The 27,886-nt window shown below is 45.2% G+C and overlaps 2 pseudogenes; both read right to left on the bottom strand.

Annotated features, from left to right (window-relative positions):
- Positions 1-11,432: 11,432 nt before the first annotated feature.
- LOC144599902 (protocadherin gamma-C5 pseudogene) lies at positions 11,433-14,163 on the bottom strand (annotated as a pseudogene).
- An 8,740-nt stretch (positions 14,164-22,903) lies between these two features.
- On the bottom strand, positions 22,904-25,906 carry LOC144599901 (protocadherin gamma-C5 pseudogene; annotated as a pseudogene).
- Positions 25,907-27,886: the final 1,980 nt, after the last annotated feature.

Genomic DNA, 27,886 nt, shown 5'->3' with positions numbered 1-27,886 from the left:
GCACCTATTGTCTATTGTCTATTGTCTATTGTCCTCAACTGCCAGTAATCCCACACAAATCAACTGCCAAAATGTCCCATCCTCAACTGGTTCCAACTATCACTTGCGAGCCTTTGCCCAAAACCGTTCTCTCGCCGATTTCAGGCAACACCCCCCCCCCCCCCCCCCCCCCCCGTCTCACTGTAGTCAATGGCTCGAGATCAAACGTCGTCTGACTGCTCTCCACAGCTGCTGCCTGGCTGGGCTGAGTTTTTACAGTAAGTGAATTTCTTGCACAGGATTTCACCAGCTGCCATCTCAGCTTTCAGCTAAGTGGTATTAATGGAGACTTCCAGCATCAGCAGCATATTATTATATATACATATTAGTACTACTATTATCAACAATTCATGTACAACGCATTGCTAAGCAACTAGAAAACATTTCAAGGCAATTCTGCATATTAATACTTCAGGCATATAATTCAATCCAGGTACCCAGATCCTTTGCGTAATTGACCAAGTAGCAACACATTTGTGCACATTATCCAGTGACAAGCAGAAAGCCTCCCCTCACAATTGCCAAAGCCATTTCAAGCGGTTTTCATACCAGTTGTAGATTTTTTTTAATTTTCCACAGATAAACCAACTGTGCTCATATTTTGAGCGAAAGCAAAAGAAATAGACAATGGGAATGTTTCCTTAACTACTTTACACGCACCGTTTCACATTCCTGGACAGGAAAAACATGTCCGCTTGCAAAATGGGCATTCGGTAATATACACAGCAGTGTAAATTAGCATAGAGCATGAGAGGTGGGAACGTCGCATGGCTTCAAGAAGAGAAAATCACTTTTCGCTGACTCTGGAGACAGACAGACCGAGTATTGATTCAAGTCTGGCACACGGACTACCCGGCCCGTCCCGCGGTTGCGTAAAGTTTCCTCCATTAAATGCGCCTTGCAATTCTCCGCGATTGTAATAATAACTGGTGAATTATACACTTGGATAACATCTGTCCTGTTTACACTTGATACCAATCAACAGACTGGTGAGCAGAAGAAAGGCAATGAAAGTGCAACTGAATATGACAATGAAATAAACGTTTCGCTCAGAGAAATGTCCCGGATGCATCACTATCTTACCTCTTTCCATAATACCTTCAGTATTATTCTGAAAATCTCTAATGTTCATTGAAACCGTGCTGGAGAGGCTCGGCTGCCCATTGTCCTTAACCAAGATGACCAAAGTCTTTCCAGCAGTATCTGATTGCAGGAAATTTCGCGCTGTTTTGACTTCTCCGGAATGCTGCCCAATGTTGTACAAACTGGGATCGGTAGATTTCACTATCTCATAAAACAGCCAAGAGTTTTGACCTGAATCTGCATCAGTTGCCATGATCTTGTTGACCAAGTACCCATGATCCCTGACTGGGGTACGATCTCCACTGCTGCTGATCTGTTTGATCCAGGATGATCACTTTCACCATGGCGCTGCTGCTCAGCGGAGGCACCCCGGCTTCACGGGCTTGTACATGAATCTGGAAGTTGTTGAGATTCTCATCGTCGAACGAGCGCAGCGCGTAAATTGTGCCGTTCATTAAGTTAATGGTTAGGTGATTGGAAACTGGCAAGTTGTTGAATTGATTCTCCTGGAAAGTGTACGAAACTTACGAATTCGGGTCCAGATCCAGTTCCGTTGCAGTTACTGTGAAAATGGACGCACCCGGAGCGTTATTCTCGGTGACATACTGTACATGTTGCAGGATGATTCTGCGAACCTTGGGATGTTGTCATTAACGTGTGAAATTGTAATCTGAATTGTTATCTTTGCGGACAGTGAAGGCGACCCAGGGTCCCAAGCATAAATAGGTATTTCATGCCCAGAGGTCGCTTCACGATCAAACATTTCGCTGGTAATTAATTTGTAATGATCCGTTGCTGTTAGTTGTTCAAATGGCATGTTCTTGGGTAACTTGCAGCGGACTTGGCCGTTCACTCCAGAATCACGATCCATAACAATGATCAGCGTCACCAAATTTCCTGGAGGAGCATTTTCCGGGATTTCAATGGAAGCCGAAATTTCCGGTGCGTTGTCGTTTACGTTAATTACTTTAATCAGCACTTTGGAGTCTCCGATCATTGCGAGTGAGCCGTGGTCAACTGCTTGAATATCGAGAGAATAGCTCTTTGCTTCTTCAAAATCAAGTTGCCCACCAATTCGAATCTACCCGGTATCTTGGTCGAATATGAACAAGTTACTAACTTTTCGCAAGGCAACTTCACTAAAAGAATGTGTTATCTTCGCATTCTGTCCTGCGTCGAAATGCTTTCCTTTGACTTTCATCAATGGGGTTCCTTTGGTGGAGTTCTCGCTTAACCCCTCTCGCCTCTGTCGCTCGCCGTGCACCTTCCCGCCAGTAGTCCCTGCCGTGGCCGGCCGAAACCATCGCCTCTTCGCCTGGGATCGGCGCTGCGGACGTCGCTTCCTTGTGGACACCGGGGCGGAGTAGAGTGTCCTACCTCCTTCACCTGCGGACATTCGTTCTGGTAAGAAGGGGCCCGTACTCACCGCGGCGAATGGCAGCGCCATTTCAACTTATGGCGTCCGCTCCGTTCCGCTCATCCTCGGGGCGAGTCACTTCACCTGGCAGTTTACCGGCGCGGACGTCTCCCAGCCGTTGCTGGGAGCGAATTTCCTCCGGGCACTTTCTCTCCTGGTGGACGTCAAGCGTCAGCGCCTGGTCCACTCTGCCACCATGGAGCCGATCGCCCTGCTTCTGGGTGATCCGATTGCGCCGCCTGCTGGCCCATTGTCCTCCGTGGACGCCTGTTACGTCCAGGTGCTGGCTGAGTTCCTTGCGATCCTCAAGCCCCAGTTCAGCCATGTGAGCCCGAAACACGGCGTGGTGCACCACATCCCTCCATGCCTGGGCACCCCGCCTTCCGCCTGATAAGTTCCGCATAGCCCGTGATGACTTCCGAGTCATGGAGTCGTTGGGCATTGTTAGTCCCTCCAACACCACGTGGGCTTCCCCGCTCCACATGGTGCCTAAGGCCAACGGGGGCTGGCGTCCTTGCGGGGATTATCAGCGGTTCAACGACGCCACCATCCCGTGCCCCACCTACAAGATTTCAACGCCCATCTGGCGGACGCAACAGTCTTCTCGAAGGTGGTTTTGGTGCAGGGTTACAATCAGATCCCAGTCCGCCCCGAAGATGTGCCAACGACAGCGATCATCACGCCCTTTGGCCTTCACGAATTTTGCTGATGCCCTTCGGACTTAAGAACACCGCGCAGGCGTTTCAAAGCCTCATGGACGGGGTATGCCGCGGCCTCAATTTCCTTTTCGTATAGCTGGATGACATCCTGGTGGCTTGCCGCTCGAGACGGGAACACTGCGCGCACACTGCGCGCACCTTCGCCAGCTCTGCTAACGGCTCAGCGAGCACGGCCTGGGCATTAATGTCGACAAGTGCCGTTTTGGGGTCTCCACCATCGATTTCATCGGTCACCGCATAACCTCGCAGGGTGCCGTTCCCCTGCCGGAGAAGGTCGATGTTGTCCGTCATTTTCCCCGCCCATCAACAGTGCGTGGTCTGCAAGGATTTGTCGGCATGATCGCTTTTTACCACCGTTTCATTCCATCCACGGCCAGGATCATGCTTCCTCTGTTTCACCTGTTGACGGGTACGCGGAACGATGCTTGTCCATCCCCGTGAGGAAGCTCCGACTGCCCTCACTGCGGACGCCTCCTAGTCAGCCGTTGGAGCGGTGTTGGAACAGCTGGTGGATGGGTGCTGGTGGCCGTTAGCCTTCTTCAGCCATCGTCTCACTAACGCTCAGCACAACTACAGTGCCTTCGATCGCGAGCTCCCCGACCTGTACTTAGCCGTACGCCACTTCCGCTACTTTCTGGAGGGTCGGTTGTTCTCCACACCTCTCACCAAGTCTCCCACCTTCACTCTCACCAAGGTTTCCGACCCATGATCCGCCCAGCAGTAGCGGCAGTTGGGGTTTGTTTCTGAGTTTACCACCTCAATCCGCTATGATGACGGCAACGAGAACCGGATTGCGGACGCGCTGCCCCGCCCCACTGTCAGTGCCGTGCTTGCAGTCTCTCCTGGGATCGACTATTCTGCTTTGGCGGCAGCTCAGCTTGCGGATGAGGAAATGTCCCCTACCGGGCCGGCATTTCGGGCCTCCATCTGGAAGACATCCCCTTCGAGCCAGGAGGGGCGACGCTGCTTTGTGACATCTCCACGGGTGAGCCGTGCCCCATCGTCCCTGCCAGCTGGCGCAAGAGGGTTTTTGATTTCTTTCACGGTTGGCTCACCCTTCCATCAGGGCGATAACGGCTCTGTTGGCCGCCCGGTTTATGTGGCACGGGTTGCGCAAGGAGGTTGGTCACTGGGCCCGCACCTGTATTCCATGCCAGAACTCCAAGGTCCAGTGTCTATCCCATGGCGTCACTCACCTCCTCACTGTGGTGGACCACTTCACGCGGTGGCAGGAAGCCATTCTCCTGGTTGACACATCTACTGCCACGTGTGTGCGTGCCCAGGCGTCGCATTGGATAGCCCGTTTCGGGTGCCCCTGGACATGACTTCAGATCGAGGTGGCTAGTTCACGTCCGAACTGTGGTCGACCATGACTTGCCTGTTAGGGGTCCAGATTCTTCACACCATCGCGTACTTCCCACAGGCCAACGGCCTAGTTGAGCGTTTCCACCGTCAGCTCAAGGCCGCCCTGAAGGCTCGCCTCACGGATCCAGACTGGCTGGATGCCTTGCCGTGGGTGTTGTTGGGTATCCGCACTCCCCCGAAGGAGCACTTGGCCACCTCCTCAGCCGATCTGGTTCACGGGGCTCCGCTCACGATCCCGGGGGAGTTCATTCTATCAGCGCAGGGCCAGCAGGAGCTGCCGTCTTCCATCCTGATGCGCCTCCGTGACAGGGTTGGTACCCTTGCTCCCGTCCCGACGTCTCACCACGGGTCCTTCCGCACTCACTTCACTGCTCTGCAGGACTGTGCATACGTTTTCTTGTGCAGGGATGTGCACCACACTCCACTCCAGTGGCTATATGAGGGCCCCTTCAAGCTGCTGCAGCACGGCCCTACCACTTTCGTACTAGACAGGGGGGGGGTCGGCGCGAGACGGTATTGGTCGCGTGAATGAAGCCCGCTTATGTGGACATTGACCAGCCGGTGCAGGTTGCTCAGCCTCAGCCTCGGGCCGCCCTCCGGCTCCTCCTCCTTCGCCTGGCCCGATATTGCTTCCTGCGCTACCGGGGGTAGATATATATATTTGGAAACTGTGTTCGTGTTTTTTCTAGACGGTTGGGGTCAAGTGATGAGAAACAAGTAACTGCAATTGTTGGAATCTTGAACTAAACACAAAGTGCTAGAGAATGCGACCTGACCGGTTGAGTTCCACTAACACTTTGTGTCCTGCTGCAGTCTACTATTATTCCCTTACCAACAAACCAGCAAGGGTAACCTTCTTTAAGTAAACATCCTTTATCATTTTCACCTTTAGGAGATTAAAGCTTGAGGTAGGGAAGTTAACGCTTTCAATGTCACCAACTGATTAAGCAATTTTGTCCTTCAAGTAGGGGATAAAAGAGTCTTCAACTCGGAATCAAGGAGAAGTTATTTCCAGGTGCTTTTCTTACCGTCACTAATCTGAAAGTTTAGAATAAATGGTAAATTTGGAGAAGTGTCTGCATTTCTGCGCGCATTTTCATTCAGTGAATCAGTCCCATATTATGAGAAGCATCGAACTTACGTATCGGTGCGAGCTTGGACGCGGAAGAGTTGGTGAATTTCTGAATTCCTATTTATTTTGCGAATCTCCGTTTCATTGTGCTTTCCTTCCAAGCATTCCCTTCCTGCAATCCGCACATAAGTGACTGAATGACGCATTGATCCACGGATGCTTACTTTATAAAAAATTCCCTTCGTAAAAAAATATTTATCGTTACCAAACCTGTTGCCTAAATTGGCGATTTACAGTAAACGCCGTTCGTAATTTCGTAACTGGTGTTTTACATGCCATTATCGGCAGAAACATTAGAATTGATATCCCAGGAAGGGAGTGATTAATGTCTATTGAAATCAGTCGCAACGCGAAACGCAGCAAGATTTTATCATTTGGCATAAAGCTGAAGGCGTTCAATGCGTTAACACTAATGCACTTAGCTCATTTTACGCACTTCACCCTTGATGTTGTTTCGCAGCTCATTCCTGATATATCTTGCTTATGCTTTACTCCATCGTCTCTTGTACTATACCGTCGACAAGACTGGCCGGACTACTTCTAATCTGTTCAAATATCAGCATATTCATTTGCACTACGGAAGATTACAGTGGATTCTGAACATCACAAATGGTCCGGTCAAATGGGGAAGTGGGCAAGAGTTTTACATCCTGGCGGATAGCATGTTAACCGGAAAGATCCCATTCATCAGGATCTCCACTGACTGAAAATTTACGGAGGATTTCCGAAGCTTACTTACTTACTGCCCATTATGCCTCCTGGCATGTAGGGCAACACCGAAAGTCCTCCACTCCTGTCTGTTCTGGGCTAGTTTCTGGGCACTACCCCAGGTCAATTCCATAGTTTCCATTTCCTCCTCTACAGTTCGACGCCATGTGGTTTTGGGTCTCCCTCTTTTCCTTTTCCCTTCTGGTGTCCAGTGCAGGGCTATTCTTGGGATGCTGTCTGGTTCTCTTCTCAGTATATGGCCAATCCAGTTCTAGCGCTTTCTACTTTCTTGCTGGCATTGAGCAAGGAGATCTTGGTTGGATATGGTGTTTGGCCAAAATATTCTAAGGTGGCTTCCTTTCGGTTTTCGCCATTGACATTCATCCAAGCGTCTGTCGATAGCCCTGGAAGTCCGTCACGCCCAGTAGAGTTGATTCCTTCACTTGTTGTTTCCGTAACATATTCGTTATACGAGGCGGGGTTGTTAGCCCTGTACTCAACCCCAACCTGGAGGACCAGTGGATCTACCCTTCGACCTGTCCAGCATGGGAAACCCTAACAGGAGACGAATATCCCGCTGGCATAGCCCTATGGGTCACTGAGACACAAAAGCTGCCCGACCACGACAAGGTTGCATCCAACGGGGAGATTTCCGAAGCCACAGTGGTCAAATACTGATTGGGTGCCAATTTCCTTGCCATCTTTGAAATTTGGATTTATTATTCTATAATTGCACATATGGTTATTAATGATTTGCAAATATGAAATTCTAAGACAAGAAATATTAATTGTAACAATACCTGCCAAATCAGTACAAGTGAAGATGAAAAATTAAGAAATAATATAAGGAATAAAATCGAAGCAAAGTGTGATTCTGATATCTTTGTAATTGGCTGATAATTCTGGAGATGAGCCCAGTGAGCTTTTAAATGCCGAATTATATTTAAAAATGGTATTATTCACAAAATGCTGGAGTAACTCAGCAGGTCAGGCAGCATCTCGGGAGAGAAGGAATGGGTGACGTTTCGGGTCGAGACCCTTCTTCAGAACGGTATGTTAAAAATGGTATGTTGTATTACAAAATGTGGCTTCTTCTATTTTTCTTAATCATTTCAGCTGCAGAGCGACATACAACTATGTCAACACACATTTGGCCCAGCTATGAAATCTCATTTCTATAAAAACACTAACAGAAAAGGCTGCAAAACCTCATCTGGCCATTAATTAACCGAGGAAAGGTAAACGATTAGTGCAAAAGATTTGGGACGCATCATCAGAGCTGGGAAAGTTGAAAGTACGTTCGTTTCCAGTCGGGGAGTGGAGGATGGAAAATATCAATTTCTCTCAGAGGTTAAGACCAAATACCTATGTGCAGCGGCAGAAGAAACAGTGAGGATAGGTTTATGCTTAATTGTTTCTTAAGTGCATTGCATGATGTTTCTCATTTATGAGCTCTGCAGGTTAGACGGAACGGAAAGGACTTTCTGAGTTTTGATGGACAGAGAGAAATTTTGACTGCAGGAAAGCAGCTATTTGAAAATGGGAGCACAGGCAAACGGGGAGGTAAATAAGTCATATGGCATTCATTAACTTAGGGACTGAGTAAAAGTATTGAGGTGTGTTACCGTTGAACAAAACATTGCTCAGGCCACATTTGAAGTACTGTGCACAGTTCTGGTTAACACGCCATAGGAAGGATGTGATTACGCCAGGGAGGATGCAGGAACAATTCCAGGGAATATGGTCACAAATGGAGGGCTGAAAGCAAACGGGCGCAACTTGATCTAACAGTTAAACCGACTGCAACGTTCACTCGTTTTGGCCTCATACCATCAGAGTTTCAGTTCTTGCAGAGGTAACTCATCTACCGGTACTCATGAATGACCCGCATCGGAAACGAAAACTGTTGTGTCTCCACATGTGCTGCCTGAAATGCTGAGTGTCTCCAGTAATTCAGCAATCGGTGGCGCAAAGGGACTTGAGAGTGCTGGTGCAGCACTAAAAGATTCTCTAAAAGTTAATTTGCAAGTCGAATTGGTAGTCTGGAAGGCGAATACAATACTTACATTTATTTAGTGGGTAGAATACAAAAACAGGGATGTAATGCTGTGGCCTTATAAGGCACTGGACAGGCCGCATTTGGAATATTATGAGCAGTTTTGGGCCCCATATCCGAGGAAAGACGTGTTGGCGTTCGAGATGGTCCAAAGGAGGTTTACGAGAATGATCCAGAAATGATTGGGTTAACATACGATGAGCGTGTGGCGGCACTGGGCTTGTACTCGCTAGAGTTTAGAAAGCTGAGGGGAAACATCTTTGAAAATTACCGAATGGTCAAAGGCCTGGATAGAGTGCATATGGAGCGGTTACTTGCACTAGTGGGAGAATCAATTACCAGAGGCCGAAGCCTCAGAATAAAAGGACGTGCCTTTAGAAAGGAAATGTGGACGGATTTCTTTAGTCAGAGGGTTCATTGTGGAATTCATTGCCACTAACGGCAGTGGAGGCCAAATCAATGGAAATTTCTTAAGGTGGAGATTGATAAGTTCTTGATTAGGAACGGTGTCATGGGGAAAAGGCTGGAGAATGGGTTTGAGAGGGAAAGGTACATCAGTCATGTTTGAATGGCGGCGTTGATTTGGTAGGCCGGATGGCCTAATTGTGCTCCTACATCTTATCAAATTATGAACTTTTTTCCTACTCGCGATATGCAAGCAGGACACCCCGGCTAGGCCCAGTCTACTTTTATACTCGTGTGTCAGTGAACTCATATGTACCTACCTCGACTCCATCTTTCCCGCGATTATTGGCCAGTCCCTTGCCATCAACATTTTAAGACATCTGAGACGCTCTCGCCACTTCAGCATTTTTGGCCCCACGCCCCATATCATATCATGGACGTCCAGTCCGTTTTCACTTCCATTCCCCATTAACAATGCCTTCGGGTTCCCAGTTTCTTCCTGGAACAGAGGCTCAAAGAGATCACTTCAACTGTGCCACTCCTCTGCCTGGACGACCAACACCTTTTCATTTGCGTTTTCTCAAGTTATTTTCAATCCAATTTATCATTCACAAACGTTTTCGCCAACTCCAAATCGATCTAGCCACCAGCCACATATCCCTTTCCCGACCACATTTTGCTTTCTGCAGAAGGTCAGTCCCTCCCCGACACTTATCTGGAGTATTGTGTACAGTTTTAGTCTCCTAATTTGAGGAAGGACATCCTAGTAATTGAGGCAGTGCAGCGTAGGTTCACGAGATTGATCTCTGGGATGGCGCGACTGTCATATGAGGAAAGATCGAAAAGACTAGGCTTGTATTCACTGGAGTTTAGAAGGATGAGAGGGGATCTTATAGAGACATATAAAATTATAAAATGACTGGACAAGCTAGATGCAGGGGGAAAATCCCAATGTTGGGGGAGTCCAGAACGAGGGGGCGCAGTCTTAGTATAAAGGGAAGGCCATTTAAAACGGAGGTGAGAAGGAACGTTTTCACCCAGAGAGTTGTGAATTTGTGGAATTCTGTGCCACAGAGGGCAGTGGAGGCCAAATCACTGGATGGATTTAAGAGAGAGTTAGATAGAGCTCTAGGGACTAGTGGAATCAAGGGATATGGGGAGAAGGCAGGCACGGACTACTGATTGTGGATGATCAGCCACGATCACAATGAATTGCGGTGCTGGCTCGAAGGGCTGCATGGCCTCCTCCTGCACCTATTTTCAATGTTTGTATGGTTCTACTTCACTGCAAGCCGACATCACCCTTCACCAGGCAGTTTCCCGTATAAATTCGAGATGTACACCACCTGCTCATGTAATCTTTCAAATGCAGAGGGATCTAAACAGCCATTCAAAGTCAGGCAGAGGGTTACGTACACCTATTACACCTTCGTCCATGCATTTAATGGTCCTCGTGTGGCCTTATCTTCACCGGGAGACGAATCGTAGATGAAACGAACACTTCAGCAAGTACTTGCACTTTGTTAACCAGGGCCAGTTGGAGTTTCCGACTACAACTTCAATAATAATCACATTTTAATACATATCTCTCTGTCCTCTGATGGCTTTCTCCATTATCAGAGGTGGAGGGGGGGGGTATTCAAACTGAAATACCAGCATCCCATATTCCGATTACGTAGCCAAAACCAAACGGTATGAACATCCCATTTCCCATTTACATGTTACCACAAATTCACCCTATCTCCTGTTGATCTACATGGCCTCGAACGCACATCACTTTTTCCACTCTCCGCCTACCCGTAACAATTCTTTTCGGATCCTCCATATCCTCCTTCTGCTCCTCATCCTCCGCTACACTCTCTACGAACCTTATCTCCCACGCTCCCAATTGTTCCTTCCCATCCACTATCCCTTCCTCTCGTCCTGCATTTCATTCCTCACATTCCTTTCTTATTAGATTCCACCATCTGATTCCTCTCTTCCACCTATTCATTCACGTCTAATTCACCATTTCCACCCGTCGTTCTGCACCTTACCCATCTGACAATCAACCCTTCCTTAACTGGCTTCAACTTTCCAACTCTTACCATGCCATTTCCATTCACCGAGTTCTTTCTACCAGCTACACCTTCTGTACTTCACGCTTGTGAAATTGCCCCAAACCTATACATTATCCGTCCATATCCGTCCGCAGATGTCTACTGACCACAGAAGCTTGTTCATTTTTTACACAAGATTTCATCATCCCCACTCTCAAATGTTTCAGGTACATTATATATTGAAATTATTGTCATCTCCATTATTTATTTAGTTATTTTCTACATTGCATATCAGGACTTGATGTGGAATATGCACACGACGAATCTATTGGTCGTAATTTTAAAATGGTATTACTTAACCAAATTAATGGATTCAGGATTCTTCATGTAATTGATCTAGTAGCAATGAATGTCTGTACGTGGTTCAATAAAAGGTAACATGAATCCCGTCATAGTTAACATCTCCCACTGTCTGACGAAGGTATTTTATTTGCTGAAAGTTATGTTTACCATTACAACAAATGCACGATTTAAACGAAAGAGAAATTGCACAAAAGAATATAATCTTAAATATTTCATTCACGGATGAAATCACATTCCTTGAGATTAAATGATCCCAAATAAGATGCGCCTTGCTTGAGGTTACGCATCTTTAGGCCTAAGACGTGGGAGCGTCGCATGGCTTCAAGAAGAGAAAATCACTTTTCGCTGACTCTGGAGACAGGCAGACCGAGTATTGATGCGGTTCCGGCACGCGGACGACCCGACCTGTCCCGGGATAGCGTAAAGTTTCCTCCATGATAGGTCTTCCGTTAAACGTGCCGTGCACGTCTCCACGATTGTAACAATAACTGGGGGTGTTATACCCTTGGATAATACTTCTGTCCTGTTTACACTTGATGCCAATCAACAGAACGATGATCAGAAGAAAGACAACCGAGGTGCAACTGAAAATGATGATTAAGTAAACATTTGGATCAGCGAAATATTCTGGAGTCTTCACCAAGGTACTGCTTTCGGTGAATCCTTCAGTGCTCTTCTCCAAAACACTAATGTTTATTGTAATCGTGCTGGAGAGGCTTGGCTGCCCATTGTCCTTAACCAAGATGACCAGGGCTTGAAAAGCATCATCGGACTGCAAAATATTCCGTGCTGTTCTGATTTCTCCGGAATTTTGCCCAACGTTGAACAAAGTAGCATCGATAGATTTCGTCATCTGATAAAAGAGCCGTGAGTTCTGACCAGAATCTGCATCGGTTGCCATTATTTTAGTGACCAAGCACCCTTGACGCGCTGACCGGAGTACGATCTCCGTTGCTGCCGATCCACTCTGTTCTGAAGGTGAAACAATTACTGGCGCGTTGTCATTTTGATCCAGGATGATCACATTCACCGTTGCGCTGCTGCTCAATGGAGGCACCCCAACGTCAATGGCTTGTACGTTGATCTGGAAGTTTTTGAGAGTCTCGTAATCAAAGGAACGCAGCGCGTAAATCGTCCCGTTCATTGGGTTAATGGTCAGGTAAGTGGATACTGGCAGGTTTTGGATGTGATTGTCCACAAAAGAGTAAGAAACATAGGCATTCTGCTCCTGATCAGGATCTAGTGCAGTTAATGCGAAAATGGATGCACCCGGTGCGTTATTCTCCATCACATATACATTGTAGGACGATGCAGCAAACCGCGGGGCGTTGTCGTTTACGTCGGTTATTGCAATATGGATGGTTTTGTTAGATGTCAGTGAAGGCGACCCCAGGTCCCATGCCGTAATGACTAACCTATACTCAGAAATCACTTCACGGTCCAACGTTTCACTGGTAACCAATTTCGATGCTCCTTGTAGTCTAAAGGGGACGTTCATGGGTATCTCGCAGCGGACGTGACCGTTCTCTCCAGAATCACGGTCAATAACATCAATGAAAGTTATGAATGTTCCTGGAGGAGCATTTTCCGGGATTTTGTTGGAAGCTGATATCACCTTAATCTCGGGTGCGTTATCATTCACGTCAATGACCTTGATCAGCACTTTTGCGTGTCCAGTAATTGCAGGGGAACCATGGTCTACAGCTTGAATATCTAGAGAGTAGCTAGTTGATTCTTCAAAATCTAGCGGTCCTTCTACACGGATCTCCCCACTATCTGGGTCTAAACTGAATAAATTACGTGCTCTTCGCAAAGTAACATCACTAAAATAGTACGTCAGCTCCGCATTGAGTCCTTCGTCCATGTCATTTGCATTGACTTTCATCACAATGGCACCTTGTCGAGCGTTCTCACTTAAGCTGCCCCTGTAAATATCATGATCGAACACTGGTGGATTATCATTAATGTCCAATACAGTAATGAGAATCTGAGCTGTGGCTGATCTCTGAGGTATCCCACCGTCAGTCGCCCGAAGCAAGAGTTGATATGATGATTGGACTTCTCGGTCTAAGGATTTCTCTAACAGTAACTCGGCTATTACAACAGCATCTTCAGTTTGATGTGTTTTTAGACTAAAGTGCTCATTGGAACTGATTGTGTAGGCGGTGACAGTATTTATTCCAATATCGGGATCTTCCGCGCTCTCAAGACGGAAACGTACCCCGGGTGCAATCGCTTCAGATATCTGTAAGGCGATGCTTCCATCTCCGAAATTCGGAGAATTGTCATTGACATCGAGAATCTCTACTTCCCCGCGGTACACCTCCAAGGGATTTTCCAGTATTGTTTTAAAATACATGGTACACATGTCTGCATGCATACACACACGTTCCCTGTCGATTCTTTCACGAATAGATAATACGCCATTGTCTAAACCAACCTTCATGTACCGTCCTCCGTCATCAGAGCTTAGTCGCAATTTGCGAGCTGACAATTGCCGTACGTTCAGACCCAGATCTTGAGCGATATTTCCAACAAAAGCGCCTTCTTCCATTTCTTCGTGAATAGAATAACGAAGTTGACCGGGAATTGCATCCGGTGCACATACCAGTAACATACATGCAAACACATTGCAGGCAAACCTCGTTTTTTGTTTTTTGTACGCCATTGTTCCGCAGTCAGCTAATGTCCAAAACCACGCCTCTTCGGGTGATCCGTAAAAATAGTCTTACCACAAGATTATGAAAATCGTATATCCTGAAAGCCGTAAGGAAACATACGGTAAATCTATCCTCCTCGGCTTTATTCCACCACCAAAACGCGGCCACAGCTCGCCTTTCTCGGCCCGTCTGACGTTTTTGTTCTGGGCAGTGGGAGGGGCAATGGATCCATCTGTGCACTTGAGCTTCTCATTGGTAGACAGCGACACGACCAGTTCTTTTCAATAACTACAGCTGCAATTCTTAAAGCTGTACTGTTCCCCTAAATATTTAACGGTGGACAACCACAAACGGAAATTCCTGCAAATAACGGTTCGGTTTTGTTTTCAACATTTAACTGTGAAAATCAAAGCAGACAGGGTCTGAGGGCATTGTGACCTGAAAATCTTTGATACTATCAGAATGGAACCATTCACTCAAAACATGAACAAGATGGCTTGTATCAGTATTTCTGGGAATGAACACATAATATGAGGGAATTACTCTCTGCAACATAAGTTGGGGGTCTGGCAATTGCAATTAAGAATTGGAACGAGATATATTTCTTTGGAAACTTCGTACGATTTTGTTCGTCACCGCTGGGGTCTATTAGTGGAGACAGGAAATTACAGTTGCTGCAATCTTAAGCTAAATACACAGTGCTGGAGGACCGCAGCGAAGCAACCAGCATCTGCAATCTATCGAAGAAGCGGCCTGAACTGGCTCGTTGACTGTCCATTTCCCCGACAGATGCTACTTGGCCCATTACGTTCCTCCAATACATTGTGTTTTGCTAGAGTTTCTTATTGTTCCCTTAACACTATACAAGCAACGGTAAATATTTGAGGAGATATTCTTTAGAATTGAAGTGCCACGTTTCTTAAACTTGAATTTAGTGAACATACGCTTTCAATGGTACCAACTGGTGAAAGAATTTTGTCTTTCAAGTGAGATGTTCATGGAGAAAAGAGTTGTCAGCTCCAAATCAAATAGAATTGATTGTCAGGTGCATTTTGTACCGTCACAGATCAGAAAGTATAGAATAAATTTCGATTGATTCTGTCAGGAGTGTATGCATTTGTGTGCGCGTTTTAATCCAGAGAAGCAGATTGATATAATGGAAAGCATCGGACCAAGGTGTCAGTGGGAGGTTGGGCACGGGTAAATTGGACGATTTGTGAATTCTAATTTACTTTGCGACCCTTTGTTTCATTGTGCACTTCTTCCAAGCATTCCCTTCGTGCAATTTACATACAAGCGGATCACTGGCGCATTGATGCTCAGAGGGTTTTGTATTTTATTATTTATACCACTCGATGTGGGCGTTCGTTCGAAATCACTTCGGCTGCAGAGCGACACAGAATCTGATTCAATCCCCAATTGACCTAAGTAAGGAATCACATCTGTGAAGGAAAAAAACACAAAATGGTTCAATCATTCATCAGGTCATAGATTATATGAGGAAAGAGAATAACTAAATGATCAGGTCTGGGTCCTTCATCAGAATTGCAAACCAATGAAAATTATTTAGCTTTCAATAGCAATGTGAATGGAGAATGGAGGATAGAAAGTACTAATATTTTTCAGAAGTTTAAACCAAATGCGTATTCGCAGAGTCAAGTGTAGCAGTTGGGACTAGATTATACTACATTGTTTCTGATGTACATTGCATGTCGTTTCTGATTTGTGAGCTCTACAGACATACGATAATCAGTGAGTGGCAAGGCATTGCAGAGAGTTGAAGGACATAAGGATCTTTTGGGGTTATAAGAAAATAGTTCTTTAGAAATGGGAGCACGGCTGACATTTGCATGTGGCACGCTTGCGCTCATCAGCATAGGTTGGGAATAAAATAGCTGAGGTGTCCTGTTCTGGCTGAACAAATCATTGCTTAGGCCGCATTTGAAGTATTGTGCACAGTCCTGGTCTGAACGCTGGACCTCCTGATTGCAACATCTTCAATTACATTGCCATTCCAATACAGTCTCTCTGTCCTCAGTTTTCTCCATAGTAAGAGGGAGGCCATATACAAACTGAAATACCAGCACCCCATATTCCGCTTGTGTGACCTACAACCCAAAGGCATGAACATTGATTGTTCCAATTGTACATTACCGCCCATCCAACCCTTCTCCTACTGATCTACACGGGTCCTCGCACGCACATTTTTTTACTTCCACTCCTCCTGTACCCGTCGTACTGTTTCGTACGAGCCCTGCCTGCCCATACTTCTATATTTTCTGTCGTACATTCCCTTTCTATCGGATTCCACCATCTCATTCCGCTTTTTCACATCTTAACTCCGCCTTTGTGACCATCTCCATCCGTTGTTTTCCATCTGCAACCCAAGTCTTCTTTTCCTGGATTCCACTTGCCGGTACTTGCCTCGCCATTTTCATTTACCTCTATCGACCAGCTAATACTCCCCTCGTCCAACTTGGAGGTAATGTGGACCCGAAACGTTATCTGTCCATATCCCAGCTCACTTCGTGGCCCACCTGAGTGTCCCGCCAGCGCGTTTTATCTTACACAATATTTCAGCCTTCGCATCTTGTGTTTTTCATTCGCTTTATATTTTCCTGCCCGTCATCCAAGTTTGTTACTTATCAGCACCTATCAGCACTTCAGGTGGAATATGCTGACGTCGATTTTTTTTCGTATTTTTTATTTTAAGCAAGTAAACGGATTCAGCACCCTTTATGTGATTGATCCTACAGCAATGTATATTTGTACGTCGATCAATAATAGGCAATATGATTTCCTTCAGAGGTGACAGATCCCTCTCTCAGACGATGGGACTTTGTTGAAAGTTATATATTTATTACCATTGCAACAAATGCACTGTTTAAACGAAATCGAAAAAATGCACACAATTAATACTTTCTGAAATATTTCACTCACGAATGAATCACATGCATCGGGATTAAAATGATCCTAAATTAAGATGCCCCTTCCTTGAAGTTACGCAACATTACGCCTGGGACGTGGGAGCGCCGCGCGACTTCAAAAGGAGAAAATCACTTCTCGGTGAACCTGGAGACAGGCAGACGTAGTGTTGATGCGGTTCCGGGATGCGGACTACCCGGCCTGTCCCGGGATAGCGTAAAGTTTCCTCCATGTCAGGTCTTCTATTAAACGTAACGTGCAACTCTCCACGATTGTAACGATAACTGGGGATGTTGTACCCTTTGATAATACTTCTGTCCGGTTTACATTTGATCCTAATCAACAGAACGATGATCAGAAGATAGATAACGGAAGTGCAATTGAAAATGATGGTTAAGTAAACATTTGGATCAGCAAAGTATTCTGGATTATTCACCAAGGCACTGCTTTCGGTCATTCCTAAAGTGTTGTTTTCCAAAACTCTAATGTTTATTGTACCCGTGCTGGTGAGGCTTCGCTGCCCATTGTCCTTAACCAAGATGACCAGAGTTTGAAAAGCATAATCGGACTGAAAAATATTGCGCGCTGTTCTCATTGCACCGGAATTTTGCCCAACTTTGAACAGTGGGATCGGTAGATTTCACCATCTGAATAAAGAGCCATGAGTTCTGAGAATGAGAATCTGCGTCAGTTGCCATTATTTTGGTGACCAAATACCCTTGACCCGCTCACTGGGGCACAATCTCCGCTGCCGCTGATCCACTCTGTTCTGAAGATGAAACTATTCCCGGCGCATTGTCATTTTGATCCAGGGTGATGACATTCAACTTGGCGCTGCTGCTTACCGGAGGCACCCCAACGTCACGGGCTTGTACGTTGATCAGGAAGTTCTTGAGTTCCTCATAGTCAAAGGAACACAGCGCGTAAATCGCCCCGTTCATTGCGTTAATGGACAGGTAAGTGGATACAGGCAAGTTATGGATGTGATTGTCCACAAAAGAGTAAGGAACATAGGAATTCTGCTCCAGATCAGGATCTAATGCAGTTAGTACGAAAATCGATGCGCCGGAAGCGTTATTCTCCATCACATATACGTTGTTGGATGATTCAGCAACCCGCGGGTGTTATCGTTTACATCGGTTATTGTAATGTGGATGGCTTTATTTGACGACAGTGAAGGCGATCCCAAGTCCCATGCCGAAATTAGTAATCGACACTCAGAATTCACTTCACGGCCCAACGTTTCACTGGCAACCAATTTATAATGGTTCGATGCTGTTTGTCGTCCAAAGGGAACGTTGTTGGGTACCTCGCAGCGAACGTAACCGTTCTCTCCAGAATGGCGATCGATAACATCAATGAACGTATGAACGTTCCTGGTGGAGCATTTTCCGGAATTTTGTTGGAAGCTGATGTCACCATAATCTCGGGTGCGTTATCGTTCACGTCAATGACTTTGATCAGCACTTTTGCGTGTCCAGTAATTGCAGGGGAACCATGGTCCACCGCTTGAATATCTAGAGAATAGCTGTTTGCTTCTTCAAAATCCAGCGGTCCTTCTACACGGATCTCCCCGCTATCTGGGTCTAAACTGAATAAGTTACGCGCTCTTCGCAAACCAACATCACTAAAAGAGTACGTGAAAATTAGCTTGGCATTCAGTCCTTCGTTCACGCCATTTCCATTCACTTTCATCACAATGGCACCTTCCCATGTGTTCTCACTTAAGCTGCCCCTGTAAATATCAGGATCGAGCACTGGTGGATTATCATTAACGTCCACGACAGTAACGAGAACCTGAGCTGTGGCTGATCTCCGAGGGATCCCACCGTCGTTCGCCGTAAAGAAGAGTATAATTAATGATTGCACCTCTCCGTCTAAAGATTTCTCTAACAGAAACTCAGCTATTATAATACCATCTTCTGTTTTATGTGTTATTAGACTAAAGTGTGATCATTGAAACTGATTGTGTAGGCGGTGACAGTATTTACTCCAATATCGGGATCAACAGCGCTCTGGCGGCGAAAACGTACCCCGGGTGCAATTGCTTTAGATATCTGTAAGGCGATGGTTCCGTCTCCGAAATTGGGAGGATTCTCATTTACTTCGAGAATCTCTACGTCCCCGCGGAACACCTCCAAGGGATTTTCCAGTGTTGTTTTAAAAGGCGTGGTACACATTTCTGCTTCCCTACAAATACTTTCCCGGTCTATTCTTTCACGAATAGATATTACCCCATTGTCTAAACCATCCTTCATGTACCGTACTCCATCATCAGAGCTCATTCGCAATTTGCGAGCTGACAATTGCCATACCTTCAGACCCAGATCTTGAGCGATATTTCCAACAAAAGCTCCCTCTTCCATTTCCTCGAGAATAGAATAACAAAGTTACCGGGGAATTAGATTCGGTGCACGTATCAGTAACATGGGTCCAAACGCATTGCAGGCAAACCTCGGTAGGTACGCCATCAACTAATGTCCAAAACCACGTCTCTCTTCGGGGAATCCGAAAAAATGTTCTTCGCACGATAAAGAAAATCATACATATTCTGAAAGCCGGAAGGAAACACATAATAAATCGATCCCCCTCAGCTTTATTCCACCATTAAAACGCGGCCACTGCTCGCCTTTCTCGTCGCGTCTGACGTTTTTGTTCTGGGCAGTGGGAGGGGCAATGGATCCATCTGTGCACTTGAGCTTTTTATTGGTAGAGACCGACACGACCAGTTCTTTTCAATTACTACAGTTGCAATTCCTGAAGCTGTACTGTTCCCCTAAATATTTAACGGTGTACAACGATAAACGCCAATTCTTGCAAATAACGGCTCGATTTTGTTTTCACCATTTAACTTTGAAAGTCAAAGCAGCCATGTTCTGAGGGCATTGTGATCTGAACATCCTTGACACTATCTGAATTAATCCATTCACTCAAAACATGAACAGATGGGTTGTTTCAGTACTTCTGAGAACCAACACATAATGTGGTGAAAATACTCTCTGCACCATAGGTTGGAGCGTAGCAATTACACTCAAGAGTTAAACCGAAATATATTTATTTGGAAACTTCGTGCGATTTTGTTCGACACTGCTGGGGTCTATTAATGGAAATATAAGAAATTGCAGTTGCTGGAATCTTAAGCTAAAAGCACAGTGCTGGAGGAACGCAGCGGGGGAAGCGGCATCTACAATGTACCGAAGAAGGGGCCTGAACCGGCAAGTTGACTGCCCATTTTCCCAACAGATGCTGCCTGACCCGTTCCGTTCCTCCAATCCTTTGTGTTTTGTTAGAGTTTCTTATTATTCCCTTAATACTAAACAAGCAACAGCAAAGAATTGAGTAAATATTCTTTAGAATTGTAGTGTCACATTTCTTAAAACTGGATTTAGTGAACATACGCTTTCAATGGTACCATCCGGTGAAGCAATTTTGTCTTTCAAATAAGGTGTTCATGGAGAAAAGATTAGTCAGCTCCAAATCAAATAGTGTTGATTGTCAGGTGCATTTTTTACCGTCACAAGTCGGAAAGTTTAGAATAAATTGGGATTGATTTTATCAGGAGTGTCTGCATTTGTGTGCGCGTTTTAACCTAGAAAATAAGACCGATAGAGTGGAAAGCATCGGACTAAGGTGTCAGTGGGAGGTTGGGCACGGGACAACTGGTCGAGTTGTGAATTCCTATTTACTTTGCGGCCCTTTGTTTCATTGCGCACTTCTTCCAAGCATTCCCTCCGTGCAATTTACATATGAGTGGCTCAACGGCGCATAGATCCACGGAGGGTTTCTCTTTCAAACCTTCTAATTTATGAAATATGAATTGCGTGAATGCAAAAAAACCTACAAAATCATTACAAGCGAACGTGAAAAACTAGGTGATGGTATTAGAAATAAAACGCAGGCAATGAAGTATGTGTTTTTTTGACAATTTACTGATCAATCTGGACATGAGCCCCAGTGAGTTTTTAATTGCTGAAGTTTGTTTTTAAATCATATTATGCACACCACTAGATGTGAATGTTCTTTCGAAATCACTTCTGCCGCAGAGCGACACAAAATCTGATTCAAGCCTCAATTGACGCAAGTGTGAAATCTCATATGTAAAGGAAAACAACACATGAAACGACGCTGCAAACATTCATCAGGTCATAGATTATTTGAGGAGAGAGAACAATTAAATTATCAGGTCTGGGCCTTTCATCAGAATTGCAAACCAATTAAATCAAGTTCGTTTTCAATTTGGGGGCGGTCACGGTGGCGCAGCGGTGGAGTTGCTGCCAAACAGCGAATGCAGCGCCGGAGACCCGGTTCGATCCTGACTACGGGTGCTGTCTGTACGAAGTTTGTACGTTCTCCTTATGATCTGCATGGGTTTTCACCGAGATCTTCCGTTTGCTCCCATTCAAAAGCCGGACAGGTTTGTCGGTTAATTGGTTTGGTAAATATAAAAATTGTCCCTAATGGCTGTAGGATAGTGTTAGTGTGCGGGGATCGCTGGTCGCCGCGGACCTGGTGGGCTGAAGGACATGTTTCCGCGCTGCATCCCTAAACTAAACTAAACTAAGCAGTGTGAATGGCGAATGGAGGATAGAAAATACGAATATTTTTCAGAAGTTTAAACCAAATGCGTATTCGCAGCGGCAAGGTTTAGCAGTTGGGATAACATTATACTACATTGTTTCTGATGTACATTGCACAACGTTTCTGATTTGTGCGCTCTGCAGATATACGATAATCAGTGGGTGGCAAGGTCTTGCAGAGAATAGGAGGACATAAGGATATTTAGGGGTTATAACAAAATAGTTATTTAAAAATGGGTCACGGGTGACGTTTGCATATGGCACGCTTGCGCTCAGCAGCTTAGGTTGGGAGTTAAAGAGCTGCGATATCCTGTTACGGCTGAGCAAAACATTGTTGAGGCCGTATTTGAATTATTGTGCACAGGTCTGGTCTGAACGCCATAGGAAGGTTGTGATTAAGCAAGGGGAGGTGCAGGAAAGATTACAAAGGATGTGGTCGCAATTGGAGGATTGACGAAACGCCCACTTCGCCAAACATTTGTAGTTAGTCTACCAGAGCCAGCTGGAGCTCGTGATTACAACGTCTTCAATTACATACCATTCCAATACCGATCTGTCTGTCCTCAGTTATCTCCATACTCAGAGGGAGGCCATATACAAACAGAAATACCAGCACCCCATATTCAGCCTGCGTGTCCGACAGCCCAAAGTCATGAACATTGATTGTTCCAATTATAGATGACCACCCACCCAAACCCTTCTCCTGCCGAACTACACGGGTCCTCTCACGCACATATTTTACTTCTACTCCTGCTCCACCCGTCACGCTGTTTCCCACGAGCCCTGCCCGCCCATACTTCAATATTTGCTTTCCTTCATATCGGATTCTACCATCTCATTCTTCTGTTTCACCCATTAACTCCCGCCTCTGAGACCATCACCATCCGTTGTTTTCCATCTGCCAACCATGTCTTCCTTTCCTGGATTCCATTAGCCGGCACTTGACACCATTTTCATTTACCTCTTTCTATCAGCTAATACTCCCCTTGTCCAGTTTGGAGGAAGGGTTCCGACCCGAAAAGTTATCTGTCCATATCCCTGTATCCCTGTTGTTGGTGGACCACCCGATGAGTTTACCGCCAGCTCGTTTTATTTTGCACAATATTTCAGCATTCGCATCTTGTGTTTCTGATTCATTTTATATTTTAATTTCCGTTATCTAAGTTTGTTATGCAGTTATTTGTTCTGTACCTATCAGCACTTCATAGGGAATATGCGGAAGTCGAACTTTTTGATCGTACTTTTTTACTTTAAGCAAGTAAATGGATTTAGCAGCCTTAATGTGATTGATCCTGCAGCAATGTATATTTGTACGTCGTTCAATAATAGACAGTATGAGTTCCTTCAGAGTTGACAGATCCCTCACAAACGATGGGATTTTATTTGCTAAAAGTTATATATTTTTTACCATTACATTCAATGTACAATTTAAGGGAAAGCGAAAAAATGCACATAAATTAATTTTTTCTTAAATATTTCACTCACGAATGATTCATATGCCTCGAGATTAAAATGGCCCCGAATAAAATGCGCCTTCCTTGATCATTCGCATCATTAGTCCTGAGACGTGGGTGCGCCGCGTGGCTTCAAGAAGAGAAAATCACTTTTCGCTGACTCTGGAGACAGGCAGACCGAGTATTGGTGCGATTCCGGCACGCGGACAACCCGGCCGGTCCCGGGATAGCGTAAAGTTTCCTCCATGGCAGGTCTTCCATTAAACGTACCGTGCAACTCTCCACGATTGTAACAGTAACTGGGGGTGTTATACCCTTGGATAATACTTCTGTCCTGTTTACACTTGATGCCAATCAACAGAACGATGATCAGAAGGAAGGCAACGGAAGTGCAACTGAAAATGATGATAAAGTAAACATTTGGATCAGAGAAATGTTTTGGATTCTTCACCAAGGTACTGCTTTCGATGATTCCTTCAGTGCTGTTCTCCAAAACTCTGATGTTCATTGTTACTGTGCTGGAGAGGCTTGGCTGCCCATTGTCCTGAACCAAGATGACCAGAGTTTGTAAAGCATTATCGGACTGCAAAATATTGCGAGTAGTTCTGATTTCACCGGAACTTTTCCCAACTTTGAACAAAGTGGGATCGGTAGATTTCACCGTCTGGTGAAAGAGTCGTGAGTTCTGACCAGAATCTGCATCCGTAGCTATTATTTTGGTGACCAAGTAACCTAGGCCCGCTGACTGCGGCACTATCACCGCTCCCGCTGGTCCACTTTGTTCTGAAGGTGAAACAATTACCGGCGCGTTGTCATTTTGATCCAGGATGATGACATTCACCGTGGCGCTGCTGCTTAACGGAGGCACCCCAGCGTCACGGGCTTGTACGTTGATATGGAAGTTCTTGAGTTCCTCATAGTCAAAGGAACGCAGCGCGTAAATCGTCCCGTTCATTGAGTTAATGTACAGGTAAGTGGATACTGGCAGGTTTTGGATGCGATTGTCCGCAATAGAGTAAGAAACATAGGAATTCTGCTCCTGGTCAGGATCTAGTGCAGTTAGTGCGAAAATGGATGTACCCGGAGGGATATTCTCCATCACATATACGTTGTAGGATGATTCAGCGAACCGCGGGGCGTTATCGTTTATATCGGTTATTGCAATATGGATAGTTTTATTTGACGACAGTGAAGGCGACCCCAAGTCCCATGCTGAAATTGGTAATTTATACTCAGAAATCACTTCACGGTCCAACGTTTCACTGGTAACCAATTTATAATGGTTCGATGATGTTTGTAGTCTAAAGGGAACATTCATAGGTAACTCGCAGCGGACTTGACCGTTCTCTCCAGAATCACGGTCAATAACATCAATGAACGTTATGAATGTTCCTGACGGAGCATCTTCCGGGATTTTGTTGGAAGCTGATGTCACCTTTATCTCGGGTGCATTATCGTTCACGTCGATTACTTTGATCAGCACATTTGTGTGTCCAGTAATTGCAGGTGAACCATTGTCCATAGCTTCAATATCTAGAGAATAGCTATTTGCTTCTTCAAAATCCAGCGGTCCTTCGACATGGATCTCCCCACTAAGTGGGTCTAATCTGAATAAATTACGCAATCTTCGCAAAGTAACATCACTAAAAGTGTACGTCAGCTCCGCGTTCAGTCCTTCGTCCAAGTCATTTGCATTTACTTGCATCACATAGGCACCTTGCCGTGTGTCCTCGCTTAAGCTGCACCTGTAATTATCTCGATCGAACACTGGTGGGTATTCATTAATGTCCAACACAGTAATTAGAACCTGAGCTGTGCCTGATCTCTGAGGGATCCCACCGTCAGTCGCCGTAAGCAAGAGTTCATGTGATGTTTGCACCTCTCGGTCTAACGATTTATCCAACAGTAACTCGGCTACCATAATACCATCTTCTGTTTTATGCGTTTTTAGACTAAAGTGCTCATTGGAGCTGATTGTGTAGGCGGTAATAGTATTTATTCCAATATCGGGATCTTCCGCACTCTCAAGACGGAAACGTACCCCGGATGCAATCGCTTCAGATATCTGTAAAGCGATGCTTCCGTCTACGAATTTGGGAGCATTGTCATTTACATCGAGAATCTCTACTTCTCCGCGGTACACCTCCAAGGGATTTTCCAGTGTTGTTTTAAAATATATGGTGCACATTTCCGTGTGCCTACAAATACCTTCCCTGTCGATTCTTTCACGAATAGATAATACCCCATTGTCTAAACCAACCTTCATGTACCGTCCTCCGTCATCAGAGCTTAGTCGCAATTTCCGAGCTGACAATTGCCGTACGTTCAGACCCAGATCCTGTGCGAGATTTCCAACAAAAGCGCCTTCTTCCATTTCTTCTGGAATAGAATAACGAAGTTGCCCGGGAATTAGATGCGGTGCACATAGCAATAACATGGGAACAAACACATTGCAGGGAAACCTCGTTAGGTACGCCATTGTTCCGCAGTCAGCTAGCGACCAAAATCACGCCGCTCCTCGGATAATCCGCAAAAATGTTCTTATCACAAGATAAGGAAAACCTTATATATTCTGAAAGCCGTAAGGAAACACGCGTTAATTCTATCTTCCCCAGCTTGATTACACAATGAAAACGCAGGAACTGCTCGCCTTTCTCGTCGCGTCTGGCGTTTTTGTTCTGGGCAGTGGGAGGGGCAATGGATCCATCTGTACACTTGAGCTCCTCATTGGTAGACAGCGACACGACCAGTTCTTTTCAATAACTACAGTTGCAATTCTTAAAGCTGTACTGCTCCCCTAAGTATTTAACGGCTTACAACCATAAACGCCAATTCCTGTAAATATCGGTTCGATTTGTTTTCAGCGTTGAACCTAGAAAGCTAAAGTAGACACGTTCTGGCGGCATTGTGACCTGAATATGCTTCATACTATCTGAATGGATCCATTCACTCAAAAAATGTACGTTTTTGTTCCTCACTGCTGGGATCTGTTAAATGGAAACATAATAAATTGCAGTTGCATAAATCTTAAGCAAAATACAGTGCTGGGGGAACGTAGCGGGGGAGGTAACGTAGGGCGGCACGGTAGCGCAGCGGTAGAGTTGCTGCTTTACAGCGAATGCAGCGCCGGAGACTCTGGTTCGATCCTGACTACGGGTGCTGCACTGTAAGGAGTTTGTACGTTCTCCCCGTGACCTGCGTGGGTTTTCTCCGAGATCTTCGGTTTCCTCCCACACTCCAAAGACGTACAGGTATGTAGGTTAATTGGCTGGGTAAATGTTAAAAATAAATAAAAAATTGTCCCTAGTGGGTGTAGGATAGTGTTAATGTACGGGGATCACTGGGCGGCACGGACTTGGAGGGCCGAAAAGGCCTGCTTCCGGCTGTATATATATGATATGATATGATATGATAAGCAGCATCTGCAATCTATGGAAGAAGGGGCCTGGACCGACACGTTGACTGTCCACTTCCCCGACTGAGGCTGCCTGATCCGCTGCGTCCCTCCAATACTCTGTGTTTTGCAAGAGTTTCTTATTCTTCCCTTAATACTAAACGGACAGCAATGTATAGTTGACGAGATATTATTTAGAATTGAAGTGTCACTTTTCTTAAAGCTGGATTTAGTGAACATAAAGCTTTCAATGGTACCAACTGGTGAAGCAATTTTGTCTTCCAAGTAAAGTTATTCGTGGAGAAAAGATTCGTTAGCTCCAAATCAAATAGAGTTGCTTGGTAGATTGGTGTTGTACCGTCGCAAATCAGTAGGATTTAAAATAAATTGGGCTTGATTCTGTCATGGGTGTCTGCATTTGTGTACGCGTTTTAATCCAGATAATCTGCCCGATATAATGGAAAGCATCGGACTTAGGCGCCAGTGGGAAGTTGGACATGGGAAAAATTGTGGATTTGTCAATTGCTATTTATTTCCTCTATTTACTCTGTTTCATTGTGCATTCCTTCTAAGTATTCCCTTCGTGCAAGTTACACATAAGCGGCTCAATGGCGCATTGATCCATTGAGGTTTTCTCATTCAAACCTTCTAACATAAGAAATATTAATTGCATGACTGTAAAAAAGCTACGAATTCATTATAAGCGAACACGAAAAACTAGATGATGGTATTAGAAATAGAATGCAAGCAAAGAAGTATAGTTTTCTTTTGTTTTGGTAATTGCCTGATAATTCTGGACATGAGCCCCGGCGAGTTTTTAGTTGCTGAATTTTGTTTAAACTTGTTATTAGTTATACCACAGGATGTGGATGCTCTTTCGAAATCACTTCGGCTGCAGAACGACACAGAATCAGCTTCAAACCTCAAGTCACCCAAGTATGAAATCTCACCTATAAAGAAAAACAATACAAAAAGCTGCAAATATCCACCAGGTCAACGATTATCTAAGGAAATAGAACAATTAAATGATCAAGTCTGGGCCCCTTCGTCAGAATTGCCAACCAATGAAAATAAGTTCGTTTTCATTAGTAGTGTGAATAGGAAGTGGAGGATAGAAAATACTGATATATTTCAGAAGTTTAATCCAAATATGTGGCAGTTACGAAAAGATTACACTTCGTCGTTTCTGATGAACATTCCACGACGTTTCTCGTTTGTGAGCCCTGTGGACATACGATAATGAGAGAGCGGCAAGGTCTTACAGAGAGTTCGAGGACATAAGGATATTTTGGGCTACAAGATAAATGTTCTTTGCATGTGCACCCTTGCCCTCATCAGCCTAGGTGCGCAGCAAAGGAGCTGAAATATCGTGCTACGGCTGAACAAAATATTGCTTCGGCCGCATTTGAATTATTGTGCACAATTCCGTTCTGAACGACATAGGAATTATGTGATTAAGCAAGAGAAGGTGCAGGAAAGATGACAAGATATGTGGTCTCAATTGGAAGGGTGACGAAACGCCCACTTCGCCAACCAGTTGTAGTTAGACC

The sequence above is a fragment of the Rhinoraja longicauda genome, chromosome 14 (genome assembly GCF_053455715.1).
Source record: "Rhinoraja longicauda isolate Sanriku21f chromosome 14, sRhiLon1.1, whole genome shotgun sequence".
Taxonomy (NCBI): Eukaryota; Metazoa; Chordata; class Chondrichthyes; order Rajiformes; family Arhynchobatidae; genus Rhinoraja; species Rhinoraja longicauda.
Note: the sequence above shows the minus strand (reverse complement) of the source record. Positions and strands in the feature narration are given on the sequence as shown.